Source organism: Acomys minous (assembly GCF_964271855.1).
Source record: "Acomys minous genome assembly, chromosome: 19".
NCBI classification, from domain to species: domain Eukaryota; kingdom Metazoa; phylum Chordata; class Mammalia; order Rodentia; family Muridae; genus Acomys; species Acomys minous.
Genome location: NC_140499.1, coordinates 8,801,883 through 8,829,662, shown reverse-complemented (window position 1 = coordinate 8,829,662; position 27,780 = coordinate 8,801,883). Strand labels below are relative to the sequence as shown.

The 27,780-nt window shown below is 40.2% G+C and overlaps 1 long non-coding RNA gene across 1 annotated transcript in view; it reads left to right on the top strand.

Moving 5' to 3' along the window:
• LOC311590594 overlaps window positions 1–27,780 on the top strand; it is a 39,975-nt gene that overhangs the window by 3,224 nt on the left and 8,971 nt on the right. The window contains exon 2 of the long non-coding RNA XR_014776924.1: window positions 4,941–5,227. This is a non-coding gene — a long non-coding RNA (uncharacterized lncRNA). The remainder of the gene's footprint in view (window positions 1–4,940; window positions 5,228–27,780) is intronic.

Sequence of the window (27,780 nt, the reverse complement as noted above, 5' to 3'; positions counted from 1 at the left end):
TTCTTTGTTTTAAGGACAGTAAACACTAAAACAATACACGTGATTAAATGACAACTGTTTTTTTTTAAATTTAGAAAGACCACTCAGTAAGACACCTTTGTAGGGGAGAAAACTATTAGGAGTAGGAAATTAATTATAGATAAAATAAAGGTTATTTTAGTGAACAAAGTTGTGATTGTAAAGAAACAAAATCAAGGGAGTTAAAAGGGAACACTGGGAAGAATGTCATAATTGAATGTTAGAGGCCAAGGTGAAGAAGCACACATGTAAAGAATGAAACTACGACACATTGTTTTATCTTATTACTATTCCATCTACTGGGATGGAAAATTTAGAAGAATTTAGGAGAACTGAGTTCACTTTGAGGGAAAGTGAATTGAAAATTCTTATAGATATACTTCGGTGAATCATCAGCATGTATGTGATGGTGTGATGGTTATAGCCATGGTACTGGATGGACTGTCTTGAGATCATCGGCATGTATGTGATGGTGTGATGGTTATAGCCATGGTACTGGATGGACCGTCTTGGGATCATTGGCATGTATGTGATGGTGTGATGGTTATAGCCATGGTACTGGATGGACTGTCTTGAGATCATCGGCATGTATGTGATGGTGTGATGGTTATAGCCATGGTACTGGATGGACCGTCTTGGGATCATTGGCATGTATGTGATGGTGTGATGGTTATAGCCATGGTACTGGATGGACTGTCTTGGTATGAGTAGGCTCAGTTGTTTTATTACTTTTGTTGCTTGGTGAAATACCATATCAATAGCAACTTGAAGAGGAATGGGTTTATTTCAGCTTCCAGCAGGTGCTCCATCATCCAGGGAAGTCAGGGCAGGAACCTGGAAGCAGGGACTGATGCTGAGGCAGTGGAGCAGTGCTGTTAATTGGCTTCCTCTTCATTGCTTGCTCAACCTGTTTTCTCTTTGGTACTCAGGACCACCAGCCAGGCGTGGCAGCACCTACACTTATCTGAGCCCTTCCAATTAATCACTAACCAAGAAAATGCATGACTGGCTTGCCAATCTAGTAGGACATTTTCTCAATTGAGTGTCTCTCTTTCAAAATGACTTTAGCTTTTGTCAAATTAATATAAAATTAGCAAGCACAATTAGTACCTTGTTAATATGACACATCAACTAGAACCTTTCTTTTCTCATTTGTCCCCAATATGGCATGTTAATATTAATATCACAACATAAAGGATAAATAACTTTAAAGGTCCCACGGTCCTTAAAATTCCAAATATTTTGAAACCTCAGTCTTTTAAAAAATAACCAAAGTTCCTTTCAAAGTTCCAAGTTTCTCTAAAATTTCTATAGTCTCTCTAAAACTCTTAAGTCTCTTTAAAGTTCAAAGTTTCTCAACCATGATCTCCTGGAAAATCAAAATAAATATGTTCTTACTACAAGGGGGAAGATCCAGGGCACAGTCACAATCACAGCAAAAGCAAGGTCAACATTATAAGAAGTTCAGTGCTAAATCTGGGACCCACTCATGACCCCTGGGCTCCAGAGGGCCTGGGCCACTTCTCTGGCTCTGCCGTCTGCAGCACAGACAGCTTATCTACTAGGTTCATCCGGGCACCACAGCTGCTGCTGTCTTTGGTGGTGGTCCCACAGTACTTGACATCTCTAAAATGTTGGGATCGCCACACCTTGTCCTGGGCTCTGCCCTGCCCTGTGGTGCTGACTTTAACTTCTCTCCCTGAGTGCTTTAATCCTGGGATTTTTACTGCTACCGAGTGTGCAACTTCACCAATGCCCCGCTTTCCCATGGTGCCAAGCCTCAGCAGCTCGCCATGACCCCTTCATGCCTTCAAAACCTATTAGCACATAGAGATGCTTACCCTTCCTTCTTCTTTAAAAATTATTTAAAAAATTAATTCATTCATATTACATCTCAATTGTTATTCCATCCCTTGTATCTTCCCATTCCTCCCTCTCTCCCTCCCGCTTTCCCCTTACTTCCCTCCCCTATGACTGTGACTGAGGGGGACCTCCTCCCCCTGTATATGCTCATAGGGTATCAAGTCTCATCTTGGTAGCCTGCTATCCTTCCTCTGAGTGCCACCAGGCTTCCCCATCCAGGGGATGTGGTCAAATATGGGTCACCAGAGTTCGTGTGTAAGTCAGACCCCACTCTCCACTCAACTGTGGAGAATGTCTTGTCTCTTGTCTAGATCTGGGTCTGGGTTTGATGTTTACTGCATGTATAGTCCTTGGCTGGTGCCATAATTTGAGCAGGACCCCTGGGCCCAGATCCACTCATCATAATGTTCTTCTTGTAGGTTTCTAGGACCCTCTGGATCCTTCTTTTTCCCCATTTTCCCATGCTCTCTCGCCTAAGGGTCCCTCAGTAGAAGATTGGATAAAGAAACTGTGGTACATCTACACCATAGAATGCTACTCAGCTATTAAAAACAAGGAATTCCCGAAATCTGTGGACAAATAGGTACTGAAGAAGAGAAGTTAAAATCCACCTCTTACTAGGATAAGCATCAAATAATTTGTGGACATGGTTAAGGAGCCCCCAGATTAGTAGTAAATATGTTGAAGTACATATTCAGTCCTTACAGATGTCCTGTTTCTTCTTAGTAATAAATAGAGTGTTCACTTGTTGGTCTTATGCACATAAATTGTTATTGTGGTTTTTGCATAGTGATTTTCTATTTCCATTTTCTTTTCTTCATTTATTACTTGAAATTCTTTAAAATCATTATAAATATTGATTTTGTGTGTAAGGGGTGTACTATAGGTGCACATATGGAGGTCAGGAGACAACTTGGGGGAATCCTCTCTCTCCCTATACCACATGGGTTGCTAGGATCAAACTCAGCCCATCAGGCTTGGTGGCAAAGGCCTTTACTCACTGAGCCATCTTGCTGGCACTTGACATTCCTTTATCAATATTTGACACCAAATTACCTTTCTTTAGATGACTAATGTGCTCAAGGGTATTAATTTTATTCTTTGTATATTTAAACACCATGATCCTTTTTTATCTTTGTCCAAACTGCAAAATATTGTTCACTTTGGTTTTAGGATGGGTTCTCAGTCACTCAGTCACTCAGTCACTCTGTCTGTCTGTCTCCTTTTTCCTCCCTCCCTTCCTCCTTCCTTTCTTTGTATCTTTCCATTCCTCTCTTCATTTCTGAGCTTATACACTGCACTCAATCCCATGATCCAATAATCAAACAGTTTGTACTTTCAAATACAATATTTACTTATAAATATCTTATTGCTACCAGACATGCTTCCAGACCCTTTCAATGGGCAGAACAAGATAAACAAAGGTATAAATATTAAAACAATTGTATACATTTCACATGTGTTGGGAATTCCCAAGAGTACCTAGATTCAGTATTTTGAAAAAGTACTTATAAAATGTCAAACTCAACATACTCATGAATAGAAATCAAAATAAGCAAAGGGGAAGGCATCTTGAAATGAAGTCTGAGGGAATTTCATTGGAAAATTCTCCAGGGAGTGCAGAGCTGATTGCTCCAGCAATACCCCATGGCTACCTGGCAGTATTCACAGTGCTGTCTACTAGGGAAGTTTGCTTGAGCCTAGAAATCAAGAGTTCTGATTGGATATATACAGTTGTGTACACTAAGTGGTTTCTAAAGTTCCACGTCTGTGGAAGGAAAGCACTTAGCATAAATCACACTGATTGCACAAATTACCTTGATTGCACACATCATCTCAACAAAATAGTGTAGAACTTCAGAGCCTCCAGTAGGCAACATGCTCTTCGGAATATTGCAGGCCCTCAAACTTCAGGAGCAAACCAAGGCCAGTCATGGAAATGGGTCTTCTAGAACAGGAAGGATTTAAGCAATAGTCCAGCTGAGCTAATTCTCCATTGCACATACATTAGATATTTTATTTTATTTAACCATTAATGTATTAAACATGAGCTCAGACTCCTATTTCTGGTGAAAACAAGATTTATTCTGTGCTCCCATTGCTTCCCTCTCTGACAGTGAGACACAGTGTCCCTGTCAACTGCAATGTATTCACTTGTCTAACTCTAATATATATGTAAAGTAGTTTTGAAATCGCCAGCATGCACTCTTGTGAGAATCAGCAGCTAGGATACTGTTTTTACTGCAATTGCTCTTGTCCTCTTAGCCTTACAGAGTCCCACCAAAGCACTGTTGTCTGTAATCAATCAATTCAGCTCCTTCCTTCTGAGGTTGCTATAGTGAAGTTACGTATTTATAATCCTTTTGGATTATTTCATTATAGTCTGTGTTACATCTTAGAATTCTCCAAAACACTGATTGAATTATAAATTAGTGGCCTATGGCAAGGCTTCCTCCATGGTAATGCAGTTTTGTGCCTTTTTTCCAAATGTATAAATCACCCAGTTTAGTCACAGCACCCTCAAGCTTCCTTTCTTGTCATTTTGTAATCAGATGCTTTCCACCTTCAGCCCTCTAGCAGTTATCAATGGGTTTCCCTTGCTTGTAGTTTTATATTTTCCTGAATGTCATATAAATGGAGTCATAAACCATAATAGTTTTCCTAGCTTGTCTGGATCTTTTGTCTAGCAAAAATGCATTTAAAACTAACCTGTCTAGCCACACAAATCAATTCTGAATTCTCTTTTACTGCATAGTATTTTCTGTTCTGACTGTGCTGTGTTTATCCATTAACTGGAGGGTTGTTGTTCAATTTCAAGAGAGTATTCATAAAGTTATAGATATTTGTGTCTGGAAATTGATGCAAACTTTAGTTTTCATGGCTCTTGAAAAAAATAGCTGGGATTGCTGTGGTTGGGTCCTGTGTTCAGAAGGAACTGTCAGGATGTTTTCGGCAGTGGCTGTGCAGTCTTGTGTGCCAGCCATGTGTGAGCATGGATTCTAAATTATTATTGTCATTTATAACAACTGAATGTCTTTATTTTGGCTATTCTGATTTAGATTTGTCAACTCAACATGAGCTAGAGTCACCTGAGAGGAGGGAATCTCAATTTAGAAAATGCTCCCCTCAGATGAGCATGTTGGATGTGGAAGGACCCAACACACTGTGGGCAATGCCATCCCTGGGCAGGTGGTCCTGGGCGTGTAAGAAAGGAGGCTGAACAAGCAGTGTTTGTCTGTGGCCTTCACTTCAGTTCCTGCCACCAGGTTCCTGCCTTGAATTCCTAGCCTGATGGGCTTTCCCACCTTCAGCCCTCCAGCCTGATGGACTACAACAGTAAGCTGAGGTAAACCCTTTCTTCCCAACCTGCTTTTAGTTATAGCATTTTATCACAGAGACACAACAAATGTACTGCATTTCTGATATATTATTTGTATTCCTTTTTTTTTATTATTTGTATTCCTAATAATGAAGGTGCTCTTTCTTCCATATAGCTATCGCATTTGAAGAATCTGCTCACCTCTGCACTTACGTTCCTATTCAGCTGTTTTCTTATTTTTCATTTTAATGGTGCCACAGATTGATATGGGGCCATGTACAAACTAGGCAAAAACTGTACCATTCAGCTATATCTCTAGCTCAAGTTGCTTTTGATAGCATTTCATTTATTTGTTCAGTGTGCGTATATTGGTGTTTGTGTGCAATGGATCTGTGGGTGTGCATGTGGACATGTGAGTAGTGTCATAAGTTAACTTTGAGTGTCAGGCCTAAGAATCCGTTCACTTTGTTTTGAGGTACTGCTTCTCCCTGGCCTTAAGCTAGGCTATCTGGCCAGAGACATGCTTATTACTATCTCCCTGGCCCTGGGATTTCAAGGGCACACCACTATGCCTGTTCTTATGTGAGTGCTGGGGATAAAACTCAGGTCTTTGCACTGCATGACAAGTGCTTTGCTGACTGAGCCATTGTCTCAGCCCCTATTAATTTATTCTTACATCTGTTGTGTTCTTGGCATCAGAGCTGCAAATCTTTGCCTGAGTCAAGACCACATCACAAAGATTTCTTCATATACATATGCATACATATACTTTTTGTTATTGGAGAATGAATATAGGATCTTGTGTATTCTGGATAAATTCCGTACCACTAAATTAGTTGCAGGTCTTGAACTTACTGCATATCCCAAGAAGCCCTTGAAGTTATTTTTGAGTCCTTCCCCACCCCCACCCCATCCCCATCCTGAGACAGGGTTTCTCTGTGTAGTCCTTACTATCCTACAGCTCGCTCTGTAGACCAGGCTGGCCTCCAACTCAGAGTTCCACCTTCCTCTGCCTCCTGAGTGCTGGTATTAAAGGCATGCACCATCACCGCCCAGCTTTATTTTTGTTGTTTATGTGCACATGTGTTTGTATGCATGTATGTGCACATGAGTGAAGGTACTCTTGGAGGCCAAAAGAGGGCATCAGAGCCCCTGGAACTGGGGTTTACAGGCATGTGAGCCTACAAATATAGGTATTGGGGAACTGAACTGTAGTGTTCTGGGACAGCAATGTGGACCACTGAGACATCCCTGCAGTGTGGACCACTGAGCCATCCCTGCAGTCTGAACCACTGAGCCATCTCTGCAGTGTGGACCACTGAGCCATCACTCCAGTGTGGACCACTGAACCATCTCTGCAGTGTGGACCACTGAGCCATCCCTGCATACCCTACGCCTCCAATGTAGTTGGATTCCTGTGCCTGGATTACTACATTTTCTTGTATGCTTTTTCTAAAAGATTTTCAGCACCATGTTTTCCATTTTGTTCTGTAATGCATCTTCATCTCCCCTCCCTCTCTCTCCCTACTCTCTCCCTCCCTCCCTCCCTCCCTCCCTCCCTCCTTATCTCACTCCTTTCCTCTCTCTTCTTCCTTTTGGTTATTGTGCAAGATATGAATATTAATTCTTTGTAGGCAGATGGGTATTCAGTTATTCTTCATCTTCTGAAGAAGCTCTACCTTCTCCACTGTGTTGCTTTTAAGCTTTGTGCATCAGTTATCACTATATATGTAGATTTGCTTCTGGTCTTTCTGTTATGTACCTAAATCTATACTACTATCATTTTTGCCAATATTGTTTCGATTTAATTGCTTTAGTTCTAAAATAATTCACAAAACAGCTAGTGTTTACTTTTCAACTTTGCTTTTCTTTATCAAACTTGTTTGGTTATGGTAGCATAGTTTTAAGAATCAGTTTAAGAAACATAATAAAGGCAATATACAACAAGCCAATAACCAAAATCAGACAAAATGGAGAGAAACTTAAATCAGTTCCACTGAAATCAGGGGCAAGACAAGGCTGTCTACTCTCTCCATATCTCTTCAATATAGCACTTGAAGTCCTAGCTAGAGCAATAAGGCAACTAAAGGAGATCAAGGGGATATAAAGTGGAAAGGAAGAAGTCAAAGTATCACTATTCGTGGATGATGTGATAGTATACATAAGTGACCATAAAATTCTACCAAAGAACTCCAGCAAAGTGGCTGGATACAAAATCAACTAAAAAAAAAATCAGTAGATCTGCTGTATACAAATGACAAATGGGCTAAGAAAGAAATTAGTGAAACTATACTCTTCACAATAGCCACAAATAATATAAAATATCTTGATTTAACTCCAAGCAAGCAAGTGAAAGAATTGTATGAAAAACTTCAAGTCTCTGAAGAAAGAAATTGAAGAAGATATCAGAAGATGGAAAGATCTCCCAAGCTCATGGATTGGAGAGAATCAGCATGCTAAAAATGGCCATCTTATAAAAAGCAATCTACAGATTCAATGCAATTCCCATCAGAATTCCTACACAATTATTCACAGACATTGAAAGATCAATTCTCAACTTTATATGGAAAAACAAAAAACCCAAAATATGTAAAAACAACCTTATACAATAAAAGATCTTCTGGAAAAATCTCCATCCCAGATCTCAAGCAGTACTGTAGAGCAACAGTAATAAAAACAGCATGGCACTGTCATAGAAATAGTCTGGTTAGGCCAGCCTGGTCTACAAAGCGAGTCTAGGACAGCCAAGGCTACACAGAGAAACCTTGTCTCAAAAAAAAAAAAAAAAAAAAAAAAAAAAAAAAAAAAAAGAAATAGTCTGGTTGATCAATGGGATCGAATTGAAGACCTGGAAATAAACCCACACACCTATGGACACTTGATTTTTGACAAAGAAACCAAATCCATACAATGGAAAAAAAGAAAGCATCTTCAACTCATGGTGCTGGTCTAATTGTAGAAAAATAGACCCATATTTATCACCCTGCACAAAGCTAAATTCCAAGTGGATTAAAGGCCTCAACATAACACTAGACACTCCAAATCTGTTAGAAGAAAAAGTGGAGAAGAGCCCTGAACTCATTGGCACAGGAGACAACTTCCTGAACAGAACACCAACAACTCAGGTTCTAAGGTCAACAATTAACAAATGGGATCTCAGGAAACTGAAAATCTTCTGTAAGGCAAAGGTCACAGCAGAACAAAACGAGAGCCTACCATGGGCTTTGAACTTTTTCAAACCTACTTTATTTGAAATTCTTTAATGCTTACACCTCCCTTCCAACCCACCTACCCTAGATAGGAGAGAGAAGAAATGAATAGGAAGAGAAGAGATAGAGCTTTTCTACTCAGTTCCTTGGAGCGATTCAACTGGCATAGTCGGCAAGATTCCAATAGACCAGTTAAACAGTAAACCAGCAATTCAGTGAAGGTGACTGTAACCGCAGGCGCTGGAACCCACAGCAGCTGTCGGAGCCCAGAGCCTCGAAACCTTCATTGTAGTGGTTCTCTCTAGGAATGTCTTGAAGTGGAGTGATGAACAGTCAAGACCAAAAAAAGCGCGCACACGCACACACACACACACACACACACACACACACACACACACACACACACACACACCCTCTCAGATTATATACTAGGATGTTTATTATTTGGCAAATACCATGCCCCGAAAAGAGGTAGTTCCTCTTCCAGTGGACAAACATCACCTGTTCTCTCACAAGTCTGTTTTCAGTGGAAAAATACCTTACACCCTCACACAAGTCTGTTTCATATTCCGCACTTGGGATCAAAGCTAAAACATGTTTACATCCACTATAGCCTACAGACTGGGAAAAGTTCTTCACCAATGCTACATCCAACCAAGGGCTAATATTCAAAACATATAAAGAACTCAATAAATCAAACAGCACCAAACCAAATAATCCAATTAAAAATGGGGTGCAGAGCTAAACAGAGAATTCTCAACAGAGGAATATCGAATGACTGAGAAACACTTTAAAAATGCTGAAGTCCTTTGTCATCAGGGAAATGCAAATCAAAACAACCTGAGATTCCATCTTATACCTACCAGAATGGCAAAGATAAAAAATTCAAGTGACAGCACATGATGGCAAGGATGCGGAGAAAGGGAAACACTCCTCCATTGCTGGTGGGAGTGCAAACTTGTACAACCATTTTGGTAATCAATCTGGCACTTTCTCAGAAAATTGAAAATAGTGCTACCTGAAGACCCAGCCATACCACTCCTGGACATAGACACAAAACATGCTCCACTATGCAGCAAGGACATTTGTTCAACTATGTTCATAGCCGCTCTATTTGTAATAACAAGAATCTGGAAACCACCTAGATGTTCCTCAACTGAAGAATGGATAAAGAAACTCTGGTATATTTACACAACGGAATACTATTCAGCTATCAAAAACAAGGAAATCTTAGAATTTTCAGGCAAATGGATGAAACTAGAAATGATCATCCTGAGTGAGGTAACCTAGACCCAGAAAGACACACATGGCATATACTCATTTAGCCCAACATAGATGTTCTCTGAGAGACTCCACCCAGTGGGGAATCAGGGCAGATACTGAGACTTCTTGCTCCACTCTGGGCAAAGGGCTGTGAGTTGTATGGAAGAGTTGGGGGATAGAAAGATGGGGCAGGGAGGGGGTATTGTCAGGAGACAATAATGAGACTATCAAGAGCTGGCAGATCTGGAGCCAGGGAGGCCTGCACAAACTGATGCATGAACTGAGAGCATTGCAAGCAGAGAGCCTAAAACCCCTATTTAGATGTAGCCAACATTCAGCTCATTCTCCACATGGGGAGCGGGAGAGCAGGGGACTGATTCTCACACAAACTCTGGTGCCTGTGGTTTGATCACTGCCCCTTGGTGGATAGGCCCTGTGGGAACTCAGAGGAATGGGATGCAGGCTGTCCAGATGAGACCTGATAGGCTGTGGTCAGAAAGTAGAGGAGGAGGACCACACCTGTCAGAGGTCTAGGGGAGGGGAATAAGGGAAGAAGAGGGAGGGAAGGAGGGTGGGAATAGGAAGATAAGGGATAACAATTGGGATATAATGTGAATAAATTGTAATAATAATAAAAAAGAACCAGTTTAAGGAGAATTGATATTTTAATAATATTGAATCTGCTCATCCATGAACAAAAGATATTTCTCAGTTTATTTAAGTCTTAATTTTATGGCAGAAATATTCTGAGAGATCAGTATATATTTTTGAAATCTCTTTAGATTTATCTCTAAATATTTAGTGATTTCAAAACTTTCTCTTTACTGTTGCTCCTAGTTTATAGAATTTCTTAAATTTTTATATATTTTATGTATATGGGTATTTTGTCTGAATGTACGTTTATGTACTATATGAATGCCTAGTGCCTGCAGAGATGAGACGAGGCCATTGAATCTGGAACTTGAGTTCTAGATGTTTGTGTGCCACCATATGAGTGCTGGGAATTGAACTTATATCCTTTGGAAGAACAACCAGTGCTCTTAATGGCTGAACCATCTCTCCAGCCCCATATAGAAATTTTCATTAAAATTTTATTATAAAGAACTTTCAAATAAAAAAGCCATATACTAAAATAAACTAGACTTGAATGCTGTACATCTCAATTAGTTTTAATACAGCAAGTATTGTCAAGGCTGGCTCAGCATCCAGTGGAAAACTGAGGTGAGGTGTACATTAGGTGACTGATTACCCAGCCGACTTTTCTCTAAGAGAATAAAGCTTGATTCACTGGGGTCGGTACTCCCTATGCCTGGTGAAATATTCTTTTGACTTACTGGGTCTGGTACTTCTTGTGGCTGGCAAAATAGAAAAAGAAAAGTGGGAAACACACACACACACACACACACACACACACACACACACACACACACACACACTGGATGGATGGAGCAAACTCCAATGAACAAACTCCAACTAACTTTATTATTTCTCCCACAGCTTATATATCCCAGTAAGATCTTTCAAGCAGTATAAAAATTACAATGTCTTTACATTCTATTTTTCTTTTAGTGAATGGTCATGAAGAAACAGAGTGTTCCCCAGTACCTTTACATGAAAAACAGTTTACATATTACAGGGAGGAAAACAAATTATTCCCAAGAACCCACATACATTCCTAACTAAGAAATCTGTTATGGATTAACAAACTGTAAGCAAGCAAGGTAATTTTCTCAGTCGGTTTCTCTTTACTGGCAGGCTGCAATTTGTAGTTACAAAGAATCAATTATTTTGTTATTTATCTTAAAAAGTAAGCTTATAAAAATCTTAAAAGAATCACAAATCTAAACTTTTGTATAAAAACAATCAGTCATTTCTACCTTAAATCTTCAAGCTGAACATTTACTCATAACATTTTTATTCAACGATATCAGGAAGTTGAGGGCAAAAATGAGTACAGGAAATTAATCATCACCTCGATCACCAGCCCAGCTGTAACCAGAGTCCTGTCAGCCAGTGCCAACTGGGCTTCAATTGTTCTTTTTCTCTATCCTCAAAAAATCCCTAGTTCAACTTTTAACAGTGTGCCTTTCTGAACTTCAAATTGCTCCCCAAGATTTTCTATGTCAAGGCCATTAATGAAAACATCTTAACCTAACCTTACTAACAGTCTACTTCTCCAAATTCTTTCTAAGGGTGATGGGCATTGCTACCAATGTACAGCTCTCTGTGCTTTCTGACAGTGGTGAGTGAATCATTAATCTGCTCCAGCAGCAATGCTTGGAAAAGATAAAGCACCATTGTTCTAAGTGTCAGTGACACTGCCCAACGAAGAGCCGGAAGCCCCCTTAGAGTTTTCATACAATTCGTAAAGTAAGAAGGATGTGAAGATCGCAAGGGCAGCAAGCAGAGTTGTACTCCACAACAGCGTAAAGTCGTCAGGACAGTGGTCCTGGGACTCTGCCTCTCCGAGACACACCCATCGAGGCTGTGCTAACTGAGGGCCCACATTCCATGAGTTCTCAAGCTGTGTTGCGGTTCCTCCTGCACAGTCCTTGACAAAGAACAGCCATTTTGAATAGAAATCTAATTAACTTTGTGTATCAGTCTTGCATCACCCCACCTTGCTAAACACATTTATTAGAGGTTTGTAAAATCACCGGAAGAAAGGAAGATCGCAGTTATAGAATTTATGTGAAGGCACCCCCGTCAGGTTGGGCCACCTCCTGATATATTAAGGACCATGCCATTGCTCTTAGCTGTGTGCCAAGACTAAACGGCGAATCCCCAGTGTTTAACACACCACACACTATAGGACGTGGAGAAATCTTGGGATGGGATCAGTTCCCTCTTCTGCTGGCTCCTTTTCGCAATGCCAGGAAGTGCCTGGCAGTGTGTCAGGGGAGAAGTGTCACACGCTGGAGAGGATGTGCCTGTTGCTTTAATAGTCCCATAGGCATCCACATATAGGCATACAGTTTAAAAAAAAAGTCTCTTAATGTTTAATATTTGTAGATAATGTGTCATGGCAAAATCTTTGGTTGAGTCTGGTTGGATGCTTTTGAGCTTCAAGCACTTACATATTCCTGTCTTTCTCCAGGTTTGGAAATTACTCGCTCATTCATTTAAATAAACTGTGTGTCCCTATATTTCTTTTGTTTCTATATATTTTAGCATATGAATGTTTCATATTTTCCCCATTTCTCTTTTTTTGTGTGTGTTTTTTTCTGCTGTTTGCTTTTAGAGATTATCTTTTTAAAAATTTTTTAAATTAATTTATTCTTGTTACATCTCAATGGTTATCCCATCCCTTGTAGCCTCCCATTCCTCCCTCCCTCCCATTTTCCCCTTACTCCCCTCCCCTATGACTGTGACTGAGGGGGACTTCCTCCCCCTGTGTATGCTCATAAGGTATCAAGTCTCTTCTTGGTAGCCTGCTATCCTTCCTCTGAGTGCCACCAGGCCTCCCCCTCAGGGGACATGGTCAAATATGAGGCACCAGAGTATGTGTGAAAGTCATACCCCGCTCTCCACTCAATCACCCTTCTCAGCAGCCATTGATTGCCTCTTTGTCTAGGTAGGGAAGGGGCATTGTGTAATGACCCCATCCAAGTTAGCAGTCAGTTGACGGTGTCATTATGCAACTGCACCAGTGAGATGCCGTGAATGCAGTGCCCCTGTCACACCTAGGAAACACTGCCTAACGGTGGTTGTCCTGGTCCTCTGTCCATGAAATTCCCTGAGCTCTTGTGTAGGGTTATACTGTAGGTGTACCAGTTGGGGCCGGGCACCCCATGGCACTTGTTTTGTGCATTTTGGCTAGCTGTGGGTTTTTGTAGTAGCCTCTACTTGCTGCAAAAAGATGCTTCTTTGGTAAGGAACAGGAGCTACACGCATCCGTGGGTATAAGGATAAGCGCTTAGAATGCAGTTAGAAATGATACTGGTGTGTGAAAATTGAGACAGTAGGTGCTCTCTAGGGTCTGTGACCTTTTTAGCCATAGAAGTTGGCTAGGATTACAGTATCAGGCATTAATTTTCTCAACTTTGCTCTTCTTTGTCAAACTTATTTTTGTTTATTATATTACATTAGTTTTAAGAATCAGTTTAAGGCCAGCCTGGTCTACAAAGCAAGTCCAAGACAACAACCCTGCCTCAAAAAAAAATCAGTTTAAGGAGAATTGGTATCTTAATAATGTTGCGTCTGCTTATTTCATGAACAGAAGATATTTCTCATTTTACATAGGTCTTGATTTTATGTCAGAATTTTCTCCCACTGAGTGGGCTGTTTGTCACCCACCACATAATATGCCACTGTTGTGTCACTGGGGCTGCCTTGTACATCTCCTCATTCTTGCAGTGTTTGGTGTATAGCTGTGTAGGACTAGCTACTGCTTGTTTCCCTCAGCAGCTTCCATAACACTTTCTGTCTTTTTTAATTTGTAAATTTTTTACATATAAATTTATATTTTTACACATATGTACAATAAGCTACCTACAGCAAGAAGAACCATGAAGCAATCAGGAATTATATAAATGTTACATTCTTAGTGCTTTGGCTATTTTTATTTGGCAGCCTTGAAGAGAACATCTTTCCTATCTTGGTGCATCTAAAATTCTGAATGTAAACCAGTATCTATCATATCTTGTCATTATCAACTTAAAACATCTATGTAGACCTAAAAGCATCTTATCCCCAAAACAACAAAGCTTAATTATAAAACTAAACTATCTGGTCTTCAATCCCATCCGAGACTTGAGAAGGAATAAAATTAATTACCTGACTATACAGAGGCCTTAGCACTTCCAGACACTACAGAGTTAGTCACCACGGAGGAGCTTCCAGGACAGTTCCAGCTCAATTGCTCCACATGTAGGTGAAAGTTTTTCCCATTGCTATCAGTCAGACAACTGCTCCATTAAATGTACAGACATCAGATTGCTATTTATCCCTTCAGCAATAAGAACTATGAAAAAACTGAACTGAAGAATGTAATAAATAGCGAGAAAAAACACACAATAGAAAATGCCAACAGGAGACTTGATGAAAGCAATGTGTGAAGAAAAGTCAAGCAAGCCATCACAGGGAGAGGGAGGAAAGGACAAATAACAAGAAGGAGATTTGAAAACACCACGGGGGAACATATTCTATAAGCTTCCAGAAACACCGGTGGGCATGAGGGTATTGACTAAGTGCGGCATGGCATGGTGGCTTTGGTGTGAGTGAGGGGACAGTAGCTTGCTCTCTGTGCAGCTTTGTCCCTTGACCCTTGTGAAGGCTGTGGGTGTCCATAAGGAAGTGCATGGCAACAGGGACTCTGGAGGCCTCTGATAGTGAAGGCCACAGGAATGGCTCTGATTTTTCTTCTCCCACAGGAGAATTCATGATTGGAGTCATCTTTTTCGGAGCGGGGTCCTGCTTATTGGCAGTGACTGTGCCAGCATCTGATGAGTGATTCTTACTTGGTGGCCCCAGAGCCTGGGTATGGAGCATAGACAGGCATGTCTGAGCATAGAGGGACGTGGTAGTACAAGTGCCTGGAAAGCAGGGCTGCTAATGTTTGCAAGGCACACAGGTGCACACACGCTGCAGCTCTGGAGGCTGGAGTGGGTTCATGTCGCATCAACTGGAACAATCAATGCAGCCATTGATCCAGAATCTGGAGCACACACACACACAGAGGCGTGGCCCGAGCTCCAGGGCCAGGCTGCCTTGCTGTGGCGATGTCTGTGAGGAACATGGCCTGTGGTTTGAGCATATTCAGTGATAACAGCTGTATGGTGCAGGGTAGGGCTTGCCTGCAGCACGGGTGTATGTACAAAAGCCACTGGTCCAGAGCCCAGGATACTCTCGGAGCTGGGTAAAGTGCCCGTCTCAGTGGTCAGTGGCTCTCGTGTCTGCAGCATGGGTGTATGTACAAAAGCCACAGGTCCAGAGCCCAGGATGCTCTCGGAGCTGGGTAAAGTGCCCGTCTCAGTGGTGTAAGAGTTGCTTCTTTGGATGGTGTGTAGTAGTGTCAACTTCTTTTGGAGCTCATGGCAACCATGGATTTTGGTTATCTCATGTGAGGAAACTGCCGTTTTTTCTTTTTTTCTGTAGAAGAGGCCACTGGGGCGTGTGGTGACACGGGTTGATGCCGGTAGCCTCCTTTCATCTGTTCTTCACCAGGTATCATATCTGTGATGATAGGCCATCAGTCTGCTCAACGCTCTTTTCCTGTCCTTTGCTCCACTCTGTTGCTGCAGTCCTTAACTGAGCCCTTGATCCCTCTGTGATTCTTTTCTTTTATGGATGCCTATCTAATGCTTTGTTTTTGAAAGGCTGGTGTCTCCCACTGTGCCATAGGCATGTCCTAAGGTCATAGTCTGGATGCTTAGTGGAAAATGGGTTGGTTCCCGCCATAGGTGGGTAAGCAGAGGCAAATGAGATATGTGTTTTTGTTGCTGTATGGCCACTAAATGGTTAATTCAATGATGTTTAAATAAAATTAAGATTAAAAATTTAAAATTAAACAATTTAAAAAATGTATTAAAAAGAGGCAAGGAGAGACCCTGGCTGTGATCATAGCTGGAGTCTGGGAGGGTTGGGCACAAAAAAAAAAAAAAAAAAAAAAAAAAAAAACAACCTGGCTGATACCAGAATCAGCAGCAGGGAACAGATTAGAAAAGCATAGAGTTCTATCCTGATGTCCTTGTTTCAGCTTCCCTGCCTCTGCCATATCATCAGGTGGGGGAGCGGAGAAGAAATTGAACATAGCCCTAAATTAGAACCCTCTTGGCTTTTGTGTGCTCTCTGCTGAGCCATGATAATTTGTTATTTTTCTCCCCCATTTTCTTACACCCTGCTAGTCAGAGCCTGGGTCTATATACACCCTTGGGCAAAGCCTTTTGGCCACTTCAGTCCCTCTCTTATCCAGAGCCCAGCTTGAAGGTAGAGGGAGCTCCCACATATGTCTGCTCCCTGAAGGAGGACCCCTGCGGCAGCCTGTCCTGCAATCTTCACCAACTCCAAAGGACAGACCTGCTCCCTGAGTTCTGGGGGAGTGACGTTTTCTGGTTGTCAGTGCCACTAAGAGCCTTAGGTTGACACTCCCACCTCTGTGCCCTCTAGTATTGGTATCCTGCATCCACTCAGAGCTGAGATCTATTACTAGTGGCCAACATAGCAGCTAGCAGCCTGTAGCCAGAGACAACTCTGTTTTCACTTCTACACACACACACACACACACACACACACACACACACACACACACACACACACACCGATTCTATCAGTTCTTCTACTGGCTAGTTTTATGTCAGAGGTCCAGCTCTAAGGCATTTTCTTAGTAAGTCATCAATGAGAGAGGGCCATGTGCCACATGTGGGCTCGTGGTCCTGGATTCTATAAGAAAGCAGGCTGAACAGTCATAGGGGAGGGGAGTAGGGGGAAAGCAGGAGGGAGGGAGGGAGGAGTGGCAGGATACAAGGGATGGGATAACAATTGAGATGTAATATGAATAAATTTATGGATTTTTCAGCCACATAAGGTCTCAACTTCCCTGTTGGCCCTTCTAGTCCCACACATGTGATCTATTGTACACTTTGTCTTATTTGAGATGATTTACCAACTCTAATAAACGGTGTATAAACCTTATGAAGTGGCCAATCTGGATTCCAAGACTTTTGGGAAAGTATATTCATATTTGCTCTGGTTTCTACCAAATCTTCTATTTCAACACCATTCATTTGTACCATTAATTTTGCTGTCTGATCGCTAACCATTATTTGCCAGAGTACGTGTCTTCCAGTATTTCCAAATGCACCTCTTCTTACTGCTGGAGCTGCTCTGCCCTTGATGTAAGGAAATAGTTACAGCTGAGCATTCTAGCCCCTGCATTAATTTGCATCTCCTTTTAAAACATATGCCACGATAGTAATTTCTTCCTTATAATCCTCATCTATAATACCTGGGTGTACAATAAAGCCTTGAGAAATTAATATACTTCTTCCTAAGATTATTCCTACTGTTTCTGTTGGTAAAGGACCATAAACACCAGTGGTTATTTTGTAACCTTCATCCTTTGGAGAGCACATAAGAGATTTATCTGAGGCCAGATCCAAAGCCACACTGCCTTCAGTAGCATGCATTAAATCATCAACACCTAATTCTCATCTTTCTGTCTACTTGTTACGTCCTAGCTGACCAAAGAAAGATGGCTCATATTGTTTGCTGTGGTGTCTCAAGCTAACAGGCCCTTCGTTTCATTTCATGATGGCAAGAGATTACCTTTTATGTCTCTCTTGGATTGACAATCCCTAGAACCAATGTTTTCCCTTCCCACAGTGGCTACAATACCCTGGAAGTCTTGGCATACCGTTACCATTAGGGCCAGAATCTCCTTGTTCTCTCCTACAAATACCATTTTCTCCAAAGCTAATGCACCTGTTATTTTGAAGTTTGCCTCCTTTAACCTTAAAATTTCTTTTTACATGGCCAAATTCACCACAATTAAAGCACCAGGTATTTTGATATGTGAGACCTCTAGCTATGGCTTGTCCTATGATATTGGCATGATGCTCCTGAGAGCCAAGGTGAGTCGTGTCTCTTATCCATTCATCTATTGCGGCTGCTCATGCTTTTAATGGTCTAATTGCTTTCTGACATTTACTATTTGCATTTTCAAATGCCGAGGTATGTGTCAACTCCTGTCTGACATGAGTGTGTGATACAGTTCTATTTATATCTGAAGTCAATCTCTGTAAGAGGTTAATCTCTGTAAGAGGTCAATATTGCTGTAAGAGGTCAATCTCTGTAAGAAGTCTGTGAAAGTTTCCCCAGGTCCTTGTATAACTTTAGTAATGAAGTAAACCTCTTACCTGGCTCTTCACCCATATCCCAAGCTCTTAGATCTGCACTGTGACATTGTTCTATCACAATGTCATCAGATCAGATTTGTTCTCATAGGTCAGCACAAGGCCATTTACCAAACAATTGATCTTTAACAAAATTTATCCCCCTTGCTATATTGCGCTGTTCCATTTTTGTAGCTTCAGCTCTTCACCATGACAACCATTGTAATTGCTGACCAACTTCTAGTAAAGCTCACACCAATCCCTTCCTATCTTGGGAATAATTCTATTCTGCAGAGCCCAGTTACGTAATATTTGTTTAATGAAAGAGAAATGCATTCCGTAGGACACAATAGACTATTTAAAACATTTGAAGTCTAACATTTCTATTGGGCATCATGTCACCTCATCATAAGTGTTACCATTATCATTAGGAGGTGTATGTTGTACAAACACTGGAAAAGCTGAAGGTGCCTGGGTAGTTCCAGGCAACTCCTTGGCAGAGCACTTGCCTCAATATAAGTCGTTTTGCCCTGTACAGCCTGCTGTTCTTCCCAGGCCCTTGCCTCAGTCAGAGGCTCCTGGCACCTGGCAGTGAAAGTGTGTGGAGCATGGCAGGGTGGCAGGCTGCCTTAGACACCAGTTGGCTTCCATCTTTCAACCTTCAATTATTTCCCACCTTCAGACAGCAGGCCTTAATTCCCCCCTCTCTCTAGCACTTTTTGTTTTTAAAGTATTTCAAACTTCACCTGCAAACTCTCTTGTTGCACAGCTAACTCTGCACTCCTTTCCAACAGCAGAGAAGAGATTGAGCCTTCTCTGCTCAATTTCCTGTGTCATCCACTTTTTGTTGTTCAGACTCCTCCTTATCAACTTGTAACTTTTCTAATTGTTCAGTAACTTTTCCAACCTTTTAAAAAAATGGAATATAGGAAGACTATGAAACAAAACCAAAATCTCCTCAAGGTGCAAGGCAGGAGAGAGTCCTGTGTCAGAAGCTGTCAGTTTACTGACACTCTGAAACAGTGTCTATACCTTCAAAACCTTCAGTTTCCTTTACAGCATTAGAAATTAAATTACCCATTGTGCCCCAGCCACACTGGGTGCCACCTGTATGCTTTGAGCTTTTACAAACCCATTTTATTTGGGTTCTTTAATGCCCATACCCCCTTCCAACACACCTACCTTAGATAGGAGAGAAAAGATGTTAATGGGGACAGGAGAAGTAGAACTTTTTAGACTCAGTTCCTTGTCAGGATTCCAGCAGACCTGTTAAACGGCAAACCAGAAATTCAGAAAGTGACCACAACCACAGCAGCTGGAACCCAGTGCAGCAGCTGGAACCCAGTGCAGCAGCTGGAACCCAGCGCAGCAGCTGGAACCCAGCGCAGCAGCTGGAACCCAGAGCAGCAGCTGGAACCTGGAACCTTGAGGAGTTCTTTGGAGCGTTTCTCTGTAGGAGCGTCTTAAAGTGGAGCAACGAACAGTCGAATGATAGGAAGCAATGCCAAAAGCCAAAAGCTGAGCCTCTCCTTTTGGGCTCATATATATCTCATGTTAGAGTCTGTACTAGGATGTTTATCAGCTGGTAAAGAGCATGCCCTGCAAGAGGCAGTTCCTCTTCTAGTGGACAACACCATGTGTTCTCTTGAGTTTCTTTCCAGTGGACAAACACTGCACGCTTACACACAAGCATGTTTCACTTGGGATCAACACAAAAACATGTTTACACCCACTGCAACTATGACCACAAATCTTTGTTGGAAACTGGTCAGATTTCAAGCCCACATCTAAGAACTCTCTGGTTTTTAGCAAATTGATATTGTGCCCAACATATATTGTGCTCTTTGAAACATAATTCTCAATATTTGATGTAGATTCAGATTAAATATAATGATTTTCCAAAAATGTTCATTTATTTTCAATTTTGTTTATTACGAATCTCAGTTACTACTGTTTTTTTTAACATTATTGCTTGATGTGTGTGATGGCAACACTTGGCTGTTGTCCCTAGCTGACTCATTTATTCACAGGGATCTTAAGTGCTTTCTAGGTAAAAGCTATGAGATATATATATATATATATATATATATATATATATATATATATATATATATATATATATATATATACACATATATACCCTGAAACATGTAATATGTGTTTTGGGCAGAGTAATATTCATTTAAGTAAATATATATTTAAATATTCAAATTCTATGAGCGTGGCAAAGTAAAGAAACCACCAAAACAGTAGCTACTACATTATTGTAGGAATTATGTTATTATGATCTGAGAGGAAAAATGTTAAGAGACATCTGGATGAGTTCGGAGCAGAGAGAAAAAGAAGCAGACTTGATGTGACCAAGGCTGTCAAGATGAGGGAGAACATAGCAGAGATACCTGGGACAAAGACAGAAACTTTGCCTTCATAAATGCACAGGCTGGACTAGACCTCTTACACATATGTAGCAGATGTGCAGCTTGGTCATTATGTGGGTCCCATACAATTGGAGGGCTGTCTCTGACTCTGTTGCCTGCCTTTGGGCCCTCCGTTTTAACTGGACTGCCTTGCCTGGCCTCAGTGGGAGAGGGTGCCCTTAGTCCTAGTGCGACTTGATGAGTTAGGATGGGTTGGTTGTCATGGGGATCCTCCCCCTTCTGAGGATAAAGGGAGAATGGAATGGAGGGTGTTAAGGTGGGACTGGAAGGAAAGGATGGAGAGGGGCTCTGATGAGGGTGTACAATGAATATATAAATAAATGAATGTGTTTAAAAAAAGACAGAGGTGGAGTTTCTAGAACATTTTGGGAGTTAGCGTAGTGCAGAAGGAGATGAGGATGTTTGAAAAGGGACAGAAATCTAGGTGGGGGTTTTGAGAGGTATAATAGTACATGTACTTGAGGGATCCTGGACACCAGCATGGATGTTGCAATCCTGATAAGAACCATATATCCCTTTTGTCCTAGGCAAAGGAAGTGACTTCTTTGGCTTGACATAAACTATCTCACAAAATCTTGATGAATGCTGTTGCTTTTCCTGCTATTCATTTGTTTCTGATCAACAGAATCCTTCTATACTCCATCTTGAGTAGGTCCAAGGCTGGCGTTTCTGAATATATGCACTCTGTGACATCTAACAGGTTTAAATTATTAGGGAAACCTGATAACTTTTTTTTTTTTACATCTACTTGCTTTCTAACAACCTAATGCATTTAGTTCTGGCATTTTCAATACATACATTTCTTCCTGATTTGTTTTCATTTACTGTACTCCAATGTATCATTCATTTGCTATTGGAATTATTCAGCAGAAGAACTTTATGAAGAACTTCCCAGTTTGGTAGAGTTTTGTTATTTTAATTAGCAGTGTATAATCACATATATCAGTGAAACTACAAAGATTGGAGAAGGTGCAATTTATTACTATCAGCCAAATTCAATCATTTTAAAGATACAGGCATTCTTACGTATAATCATCTGTCCACGTTACTGTGTGTATAATGTGTACTACATCTTAAATTATGAGATTTACAGAGTCCTTTCTAGGTAGTTTCAGTCTGAATTCATTGTGTTAATAGTCTTCAAAGCTGCCTGACTTCTCTGTACAGGAAGCTTTCTGACTCTATCCCAGTAAAACACATTCATTTTAAAAATATGCTCTGATTTTTGTATCTGTTAGACTCTAAGGTTCACAATGGCAATGACTTCTGCATGCTGCCTTTTTGCACATGGACTTTTAATAGTTTAAAAAATTAGGAAGTGAGAATCTTTGGGAATGATTATAAATTTCACAATATTGTAAACATTAATTCTGCTTATTTCTTTACACATGTTATCTATCCTTCTAACATGTCTATCTATCATCTATCTGTATATTCATCTACATTTCTATCTATTTATTATCTATCATATATATTGATAGCATATGGGTGTGAAAATCTGTTATTCCTTACAAACACATGTGTTTCAATAATGGTTCAATAATACTTTTGAAATACAAAAGTGTGAAAGGAAATGAAATGCGTCACCTTGTCAGTTATGTCATGACTTTGGGATCTTGACATCACAGTGGTCTCTCACCCTGACTACTACAGAACCCTCGGACTTCAGTGTTTGGACTACAAACTGCTGTAGCCGTTTTTGGTGTTTAGTTCCAGTTAAGAAAAAGATAGTTACATGCCCATTGAAAGGATCTCCATTCTTGTAAAGGTATTTTAAAATAACTATTATGATTCTCATGATAGTCTAATGGTTTCCAGAAGAGTTCTATCTTGAATTCTGTAGATCATGTGAACTAATTCTTGACTCAGCAGTGGATTCATGAAAAGCTGCTCAATAATATTCAGTACCATTCCCCCAAAGAAACAAGGTTATCATGTCAGGAGAGGTATGCTCTGAGCTACACAGGAGAATGGTGTCTATATATCCTCAAAGAACACCTGCTCAAGTATAAGAGAGTATTATTTTCTGCTTCATCTAATTGCTTTATCTACTATGACCTAAAATCTTTGTTAGAAACTGGTCAGATTTTAACCCCACATAAGAACTCTCTGGTTTACAGCACATTGTTGTTTTAAACGTATATTGTCTTCTTTGGTGCTTATTTCTCTATATTTTAACATTGATTCTATAAGAAATGACCTCTAGACTTTCAATTATGTTATCATGAAGAAACGATTTGGTACTATTTTTCTTTTTTAACATATATGTTTATATTATTACACATAAATAAAATAAACTACATACAGCAAGAAGAACCACAAAACAATCAGGAATTATATAAATGTTACATTCATAGAGATTTGGCTATTTATATTTGGCAAACTTGAAGAAAAAAATCTTTCCTATCTTGTTGAGCCTAAAATTCAGAATGAAAAACAATATCTATCATATCTCCCATCTATCAACTTAAAACATCTATCTAGACCTAAAAACATCTTAACCCCTAAACAACTAAGCATAACTATAAAACTAAACTATCTGGTCTTCAACACCATCAGAGACTTGAGAAGGAATAAAACTTTTTTAAAAAATTAATTTATTCAGATTGCAACTCATTTGTTATCCCATCACTTGTATCCTCCAGTTCCCCCCTCCCTCCCGCTTTCACCCTATTCCCCTCCCCTAGGTCTATGATCAAGGGGCACCCCTCCCCCACTATATGGTCATAGGCTATCAAGTCTCATCTTGGTAGCCTGTTTATTCTTTCTTTGAGTGCCACCAGGCTTCCCCACCAAGGGGAAGTGGTCAAATATGGGGCACCAGAGATCATGTCAGGTCAGTCCCCACTCTTCACCTAACTATGGAGAATGTCCCGTCCATTGGGTAGATCAGAGTAGGGGTTCGATGTTTACTACTTGCGTTGTTCTTGGTTAGTGCAATAGTTTGAGCAGACCCTCCTGGGCCTTGATCCACCCGTCACGATGTTCCTCTTGTAGGTTTCTAGGACCCTCTGGATCGAGAAGCAATAAAACTTAATTACATGTGTAAATCAGAAGTGCATGTTAGCAGCTTCCAAAATGAAAAAATGACAGAGACAGTTTGCTTTTGAAAAACATACATAAGTATTTTACCTTTTATATCTATAGAATCTTATCTATTTGCTAAACCTAGGATATATATTGTTTTGTTTTGTTTTTGTCTGTTTTTTGTTTTTTGAGACAGAGATGTGCTTGCCTCTGCCTCCCAAGTCCTGGGATTAAAGGTGTGTGCCACCATGACCCAGCTAGGATATATATTCTTGTGATAAAAATAGACTAGTAATTGACATGACCACGATTTGATCAACTAACAATTAGCTTGTATTACCACTTTCAAGGCATTGGAAACAAACCTTGTATTATAATCGAGTTGAATGGGTACAATACCTCATGTTAGAGTGGAAATATATATAATGTGTGTGAAGAATAATCTTAAATTTGCATTATATACCAATGTATAAAAATTAAACTTATTTTGCATCAATATACAAAATTCTATATCAATGAATTAAAAATAACCTTATTTGTGAGTAGCAATTAAGGTCTTATGTTGAGAAGTAGATTCAATAATCTACTTTTTGTTTGATCATGCCTATATATTTCTATATCCCCCTTCTTTCTTTTCAACTTCTATCTCCATAGCTACAAAAGAAAGATAAAGGAAAAGAGAGACATCCCTGAGTCCCACCTCTCTCTATAAGATCAATAATAACTTATAATCAACTCCCAATAAAAATAAGCATCTGTAGCCCAAGAGAACAAACGCAAGCCCTCTTAGGGGAAATGGGGCATCATTTTCTTAAGGTTTCTTCTGGCTGATTTGGGACAAAAACCACCTTTGTAGGGGCCAAAATAAAATTGGGGAAGATGGTTAAACAAACCAGGAATTGCATTTGTCATCCAGTTTCTAAATGTTGAGAAATTCCAAGCTTAATAGGAGTCCTGTGTAGGACAGTCTGAAATGCTTGACCAATTAAGATTGGAAACTTTCTTTGAAGCTGTCCTGGGAGCTGTCCTGCTCTGATGAGCAGCAGCAACTGAAGCACCTAATGCTGGAACATGAAGGATGCAGGATGTCAGCATCCAGCATGTGGAGAGGAATGGACGCTGTCAAGTCTGATCCAGCATCAGTGTTCAATTCTTTTGTTCTGAAAACATAAGTTCTCACAAGCATTATACAGTCCTAAAATTATAAACGTATGAGGTGTGCAGGATGCACAGAACAATTAAGGCTGGTTCTCTGTTCTTTGTATGAACAGAAGTAAGACATCTGCAAATCTTCATTCATGCCATAGGAAGAATGGCATCTAATAATAAGTCACAGGGATTCTGTAACCAACAAGAAGCCTTGTCTATGCATAGACATTTATGTACCAATCAGTCTGAGAGCTATTCCCATGTAGTGGGATTAGCAATACGTTACCTGCTTGTTCTGCAGTTTGAATTCTTTACATTACAATTGTAGTCCCCTCCCTCATCACCTCCTGACCTCAGCCTTCCTCCCTCAACTCTTCTTCCTCCCTCCCCTAGTAAAAAGGTGAGCCCTCCTCCCCTAGTATCTGACCTCAGCCTATCAAGTGTCATCTTTACTACCTGTGTCCTCTTCCTCCCTGGCCTGCAAAGCCACCTTGCCAGGGAGAAAGTGATCAACGTTGGGAGGCCTGACTCCATGTCAGAAGCAGTTCCTACTCCATGTACTGTGGGACCCACAAGGAGACTGTGCTGCCTATCTACTACATCTGAGCAGAGCGCCTAGGTCCACATCATACATGGACCTTGGTTGGTGCATCAGTCTCTGTATTGTAATGTGATTAACCTGAATTAAGTGGTTAACATCTGCTGATGAGTGAGTATATACCATGTGTGTCTTTCTGGGTCTGGGTTACCTCACTCAGGATGATTGTCTCTAGTTCCATCCATTTGCCTGCAAATTTCAAGATTTCCTTGTTTCGATAGCTGAATAGTATTCCATTGTGTAAATGAACCATAGTTTCTTTGTCCAGTCTTTGGTTGAGGGACATCGAGGTTGTTTCCAGATTCTATCTATTATGAACAAAGCTGATATGAACATAGTTGAACAAATGTCCTTGTTGTATGTTGTATGTTGTATGTATGTATCTTTAGGGTATACACCCAGGAGTGGTATGGCTGGGTCTTGAGATAATTTTATTCCCATTTCCTGAGAAAGTGCCAGATTGATTTCCAAAGTGGTTGTACAAGTTTGCCCCCCACCAGCAACAGAGGAGTGTTTCCCTTTTCCCATATCCTTTCCAGCACATGCTATCACTTTAATGTTTGATCTTATCCATTCAGATAAGTGTAAGATGGAATCTCAGAGTTGTTTTGAGTTGCATTTCTCTTATGGCTAAAGATGTTGAGCATTTCTTTAAGCATTTCTGGCCATTCAATATTCATCTGTTGAGAATTCTCTGTTTAGCTCTGAATCCCATTTTTAAAATTGGGATATTTGGTTTCATGGTGTTTATTTTCTTGAGTTCTTTATATATATTAGATATTAGCCCCTTGTCGGATGTAGGGTTGGTGAAGATCTTTTTCCCAGTCTGTAGACTGTCATTTTGTTCTGTTGACTATTTTGATTGCCTTACAGAAGCTTTTCAGTTTCATGGGGTCCCATTTATTAATTGTTGATCTTAGAGGCTGAGCTGTTTGTGTTCTGTTCAGGAAGTTGTCTCCTGTACCAATGAGATCAAGGTTCTTCTCCACTTTTTCTTCTAACAGATTTGGGGTGTCCAGTTTTAAGTTGAGGTCTTTAATCCACTTGGAATTTAGTTTTGGGCAGAGTGATAAATATGGATTTTTTTGCATTTTTCTACAATTAGACCAGCACCATTTGTTGAAGATGCTATCTTTTTTCCATTGTATGGATTTGTCTTCTTTGTTGAAAATCAAATGGCCATAAGTGTGTGGGTTTATTTCTAGGTTTTCAATTTAATTCTGTTGACCAACCAGCCTGTTTCCATGCCAGTACCATGCTGGTTTTTTTTTTATTACTTTTGCTCTATAGTACAGCTTAAATCTGGGATGGAGATTCCTCCGGAAGGTCTTTTATTGTACAGCATTGTTTTAGCTATTCTTGTTTTTTTTTTGTTTTCTCATATGAAGTTGAGATTTTATCTTTCAAGGTCTGTAAAGCTTTATCTTGGAATTTTGATAGGAATTGCATTGAATCTGTAAATTGCCTTTCATAAGATGGACATTTTTACTATGTTAATCCTTCCAATCCATGAACACGGAAGATCTTTTCATCTTCTGATACCTTCTTCATTTCTTTCTTTACATACAATTCTTTCACTTGCTTGATTAGAGTTACATCAAGATACTTTATATTATTTGTAGCTATTGTTTCACTAATTTCTTTTTTAGCCCATTTGTCATTTGTATACAGCAGGGATACTGATTTTTTAAAAGTTGATTTTGTATCTAGCCACTTTGCTGAAGGTGTTTGTCAGCTTCAGGAGTTCCTTGGTGGAATTTTTAGGGTCCCTTATGTATACTATCATGTCATCTGCAAATAGTGATAGTTTGAATTCTTCCTTTCCTATTTGAATCCCATTGATCTCCTTTAGTTGTTTTATTGCTCTAGCTAGGACTTCAAGTACTATATTTAAGAGCTACGGAGAGAGTGGATAGCTTTGTCTTGTCCCTGATTTCAGTGGAATTGATTGAAGTTTCTCTCCATTAGTTTGATGTTGGCTATAGGCTGCTATATATTGCCTTCATTATGTTGAGGTATGTGCCTTGTATCCCTGCTCTCTCTCAGACTTTAAACATGAATGGCT